Source organism: Vicia villosa, linkage group LG1 (genome assembly GCF_029867415.1).
Source record: "Vicia villosa cultivar HV-30 ecotype Madison, WI linkage group LG1, Vvil1.0, whole genome shotgun sequence".
Taxonomy (NCBI): Eukaryota; Viridiplantae; Streptophyta; class Magnoliopsida; order Fabales; family Fabaceae; genus Vicia; species Vicia villosa.
This window is the reverse complement of record NC_081180.1, coordinates 33,866,343-33,871,875: the sequence shown is the minus strand read 5'-3', so window position 1 is coordinate 33,871,875 and position 5,533 is coordinate 33,866,343. Positions and strand designations below refer to the sequence as shown.

At 35.7% G+C, this 5,533-nt stretch overlaps 1 long non-coding RNA gene across 1 annotated transcript; it reads left to right on the top strand.

Moving 5' to 3' along the window:
* The first annotated feature begins 2,463 nt into the window (after nt 1–2,463).
* On the top strand, nt 2,464–5,142 carry LOC131633632 (uncharacterized). The gene is made up of 2 exons (XR_009293370.1): nt 2,464–3,103; nt 4,386–5,142. It is a non-coding gene; the product is annotated as an uncharacterized LOC131633632 (long non-coding RNA).
* The last annotated feature ends 391 nt before the right edge of the window (nt 5,143–5,533 follow it).

Genomic DNA, 5,533 nt, shown 5'->3' with positions numbered 1-5,533 from the left:
ATGGCCCGTGTTGAGCAACACGGCCACCCGTGTTGAGCAACACGGCCACCCGTGTCAGACCTCCTGAAATATGCTTTCTGAACTTCCTTCGAAACTTTGAGTTTTGCACTAATTTATTCTGATTTTTCCATATGAGCCTAAAAACATTAAAGCATACAACCACACATAAAATGAGAAAGAAAAAGATAAAATGCTTTACTAAATAATTCAAAGATGACATAAATCAATCGAAAACTAAACGTGTAAAAACCACCGATCAACAGCAGAACAAGATGTTACAACATCTCGTTCAACATCAGTTAAGAATCATGTTTTAGCAAAATTATGCCTATGCAAAATTCATGGAACTAACAATCTCCCCTTTGGAAAATTTGGGCTAAAACAACCAAAACACAGTTAAATCCTAGAGATAAAACACATTTACATGATAGCATGCAAATTTAAACACAAATTGCAAAGATATACCATAGATGCACAACAGTTACACATAAGCTCTTTGGAGCTTGTACAAATAGACAGGTCAATTATTTCCCTGTCATACATAACTAGTACTCCCCCTCAAAGGGATACCAGAACATGAACTATTCAAGTTCACACATCAGAGGCATATGCAGCGAAAGATAATAAAAAGCCTCACATTAGGTAGGATGTTAGAACATCTTGCACACATTCTTAAGTCTCTAGACTTAACTCTTTAGTTCCAGCAGCAGCCCAAGCAAACAGCATGTTAGACTATTATAATAACTACTATCCATTTAGCAGTAGCGCATTCAAGATGAACGTCAACCAATATGTTGTAACATGTGTTGTAACATCAGGGCAATTAAACACACTAACACTTTACTCCCCTTTTTTAGCCAAAAATAGACAAAAATAGAGTAAATGTAAATATATGGAAGCACACAAATATTGCAATTAAGAAACACACACTCTTTGGGACATGTGTTCCTGCAAACAACCCAAACTTGTAGTAATGGTAGATGTATGATTGGTGGGAATCCAATTGGCAGCCCCAATCCTGTGAAGCACAATAGACGGCTTACCTTTCTTTGGCAATTCTTTGTCATGTTTAGCTGTGATCTCTTTGCAGATAGTATTATCATATTTATCTTCTTCACAACCAATAGATTCACCTTCAGACATATCCTCTTGGGAGTTCTTATTAGACACAACATCTTAATACTTTTCAGTGGACTCAATAGAAACAAACTCATTGTTAGACTCATAGTCTACCTCATCTTCTGGACCATAAGTGTGCTGAGAGGATGTTCCAACATCTTTGTCAACATCAGTCCCTTTCTCAACCTCATCATTAATGGATTCCATCATGACTTTGGTTCTGGAGTTAAAGTCCTTAAAATAAGTATGGGTTGTAAGACTATTATCAACAACCTTAGGTTTCCACTCTTTTCTAATCTTAATCCTTACATCATAAACCCTAGGTTGAGGTGTATGTTTTGGATAACCATATAATTTGTAGCAGAATGGTTTTATGTGACCATGTTTTCCACAATAATGGCATTTCCAAGGGTGGAGCTTGGCTCTGGACTGAGTTTTCTGAAGTCCAGCAGGATGTTGTAACATTTGGTCAGCCATTATGAGATCATCCTTCACTTTAGCAGGAACAAATTTTGTCATAGGGGTTTTTCTTTGATCATTTAAAGATTGGTAATTAAACTCTATACCAGTAAATATCTTACCTCTTTTCCCAACTTGAATAATTTCATCCAACACATCAGATCCATTGTTCAACATTCTTATGGATTTGGTCATGTTTTCAAGTTTAGAAGTAAATAAGGTTACCTTATTTTGAAGATCAAAGACAATGGATGACAGTTTCTCTTTTTCGGCATGCAGTTGAGCTATGATTCTCTTTTGCTTTTCTTCTGTCTTACAGACCTCTTCACTTCAAACACAAAGCTCTTTGTAGAAAGTTTCCAGTTCTTAAAAAAAACATCCTCATCAAAGGAATCTTCATCATATTCACATATACTAGTGAAGGTTGTGACATGCTTAGCAACTTCACCATCAGGTTCATCTTTTCCTTGATTGGGCTTTTCTTTTGTGCTTGCTTTTTTCTGAAAGTCATTGTTCTTCCTGATGTCAAATGACATGTTCTTGACCTTAGGTTTTAGCTTCCTATTTATTATCTTCAGTACCTTATTGAACTACCTCCCAAGAATTATAATAGCATTAGAAATTCCTTCACACTACGCCAAAAATGATTATAGACAGCGCCACTTAGACAGCGCTTTTATACAAAAGCGCTGCCATAAGTAAAATATAAAATAAAACACGGAAATTGTATTAAAAGATGAGTTGAAGCGCTGGTACAGGGACGACCTTAGACAGCGCTTTTTCAGAAGCGCTGGTATAGGTTAACATTAGAAAGCGCTTTAGAAAGCGCTGGTATAGGACCATATTAGCCAGCGTTTTTTTCATAAAGCGCTGTAGAAAGTCAAATAATTTTTTTTAAAAAAAATTAAAAGCGCTGGTATAGTTACATATAAGAAAGCGCTTTAGGCAAGCGCTGGCTTAGGATCCAATTAGAAAGCGCTTTCAATAAAAGCACTGGCTTGGTATAATTAAAATTGAAATTGATAAACATAATCTCACAAACGCAAAACCTTCCCAATCGAAAAACCCTATCGTTCTTCTTCTTCTCCCAAACCAAAAATCCATTGAATCCACGAACAAACTCTCTCAATCCACAAACAAACCTTCTGAATTCGAAGAACCCTAATTGAACCCCTTGTGAATCCCTTCTTCGCTCACGAAATTTCCTCTTTCGTCTCTCACGAAAATCTCACGAAATTCCCTTCAGCCACCGTATCAAATTCGCTTCTTCTGGGTGTATATCTTCTTCTTCGGCCACCGTAACACAATCGGTGGAAGCCGCTCGTACTCCCTTAAATCCCTCCGACTACGTTCACAGCCGCTCCCTTAAATCCCTCAGTTTTCACAGCCGCTCGTACTCCCTCCCTTTACAGCCGCATAAACTCCCTCCGACTACGTTCATTTTATTCGGCCGCTCCGTTGACACGCCCTCTGCCAGATCCTCCCTCAGCTGTTCGTTTCTTCTCAACGTTTGGGCGTCGTTTCGGTAAGTCTCGACATCCTTTATATGCTATACATTCTTGCTGTAATTACCATAGAGTTTTGTGTATGTTCCAACAGTCAACATCTTGAGGTGAAACAAAAAAAGATTAGTGACTCGTTTACTTATGTTCTTTTGAAATAGTGACTCGTTTATTTATGTTCTTTGAGGTAATGATTAATTATTGATTTTCTTAGTAGCAACTAGTAACATGGATTAGTTACTGGATACGATTGTTGTGCTTTGCCCACTTCAGTATTTTTTATTCATTTCCGTAGAGCGTAATGAATGCATTTTTTCGAGTGTCTCATTGCACCAAAATTTGTTTTGGGATATTATTCTGTTCTTAGTTTGTTTATGTGTGCTACCAAGGTAGTTTTCAGGGAGCATACATATACCTGTATACAAAGGGGTTGTGCAGCCTTGTTGCCCTCACTGTCCTGTTTTTTTTTTTGTAGTTCTAATGGATACATTAGCTTTGTGATTGTCCTATCTTGATAGGAACTTATCAAAATTCTGTTGTGTATTAGAATTTCTAAAGGAAATGAACTAGTACAAGAAAAGAAAGAAAAGGGCAAAGTCTCCCAAGCCACAGTATACAATCTAGACTCACTATGTCTAATAAGAAATTCAGCTTACCTCATTATTCCTTCTTCCTCTACATAACAGTCTGAAACCTCTGTCTCTGACTAACTCCTCTGCCTCCACATTTTCAGTTTAAGGTTACTTTAGGCGCGTGTCTGAAGCTCTGGCAGTGGCGCTCTGGTGGCTGCTACTGTGATCGTTGAGACCCGACGACAATCAAACCAAAAGCTACTAGGTTTAGCTTGATGGTGGCCTACCCCAAAGAATAGGAGCTAGGATTTTGGAACCTAACTGTAGATACCAGCTTGAATAATTTAGATTGAATGACTTACATGTTCAAGATATTTATACTAAAGATCTTTCAAGATAAGGAAAAGTAAGAGACTAAGTATTTATAATGGATTTGTAACTCACGAAAGCTTCTAACTATTACAAAAGCAAGCTTAAGCTGTTAGGTGAAGAAACATTAATTATTTTTATACTTTATTTTAATATTTCCCCTCAATTAAGAGCCCTTTGAGCTTGAAACATCAACAATGCATAGACCCTCTTACCTTTTTACTAATTCAAGATTAGTGACTCGTTTATTTATGTTCTTTTGAAATAGTTGTGTTTAATAAGTTTTGCTGATGAAGAGGTTTTGCTGAAAAATTAGACCCAATTACTTTAATTTATGTAATTTATTTTCCTCTTCATTTGACAGATTATTGCTAACAAAGATAGTTCAAGAGGGATACATTTTCGGCGTGCAGGACCTCGTCAAAAGGTATGTTTCCACACATGTGTGAATTTACCGGTTTAGGTTCCTTCTTGCATTTATTTAATTATGTGTTCCTCATATGCTCATTCCTATAATTATGTACTTTATCTTAGTTTTTTTAGCTCAAGTCATATAACACACATGTTAACTAAGAAAAAACATATGCTCATGCATATGCTCATTCATATGCTCATTCCTATAATTATGAACAGCTTGTATCCAAGCAACAGTATGTTCAGATAATCCTAATGGTATATTTCCAGAGAGATTATTCTTTTGCAAATACAAGTATTTTAGATCATTCAAACTACTCAGATTTGGAATTGATCCTATTAACCTGTTTTGAGAAAGATCCAAAACTTCAAGAAATTCTATGTTGGATATCTCAACGGGGATATAACCTTCTAATTGATTTTCATTCATAAGAAGGATACACAACTCATACATCCCAATTGAATTAGGAATTGTGCCTGAGATTGAGTTATTGGATATGTCTAGCACTCCTAGTCTTGTATTGTTTCCGTAGGAAGGAATATATCAATATCTTTTGGAAGCAAACCACTTAAATTGTTGTTTGATATATCCAAATCTTGTATGCCATCATTATGTTGCAACCAACTTGGAAATGACCCAACTAATTTGTTGCTGGAAATGTCAATCAATATCAAATTAGATTGATATGAAAGAAAACTAGGAATCACATTTCCTTTGTCCATATTTAAGTTGCAATTTCGGATAACAAGATACTTCAATTGAAATTTCGGTAACCACTTTATTATTCGGAGCTGGAAGTTCAGATAATTATGAACAACAGTATCCAAGCAATATGGAAACACATTCAGAGCTAATTCTCGCTTTGGCTTATAATTATGATTACAAGTTTAGAGCCATAGGTAATGGCTATGTTGCTAATGACTCCAGAAGAAATCATCTTTCAATCTAACTCTTTTAAGATCTTACTCTTTTTTGATTTAAAGATAATTGATTTAAGAATTTTTTTAACTCAAATTTATTTAAGTAATTTATAGTTAAGAAATATGTAATTGTTGTGGATACTCACCTTAGAATGTAGAAACATAAGCTAACAAAAC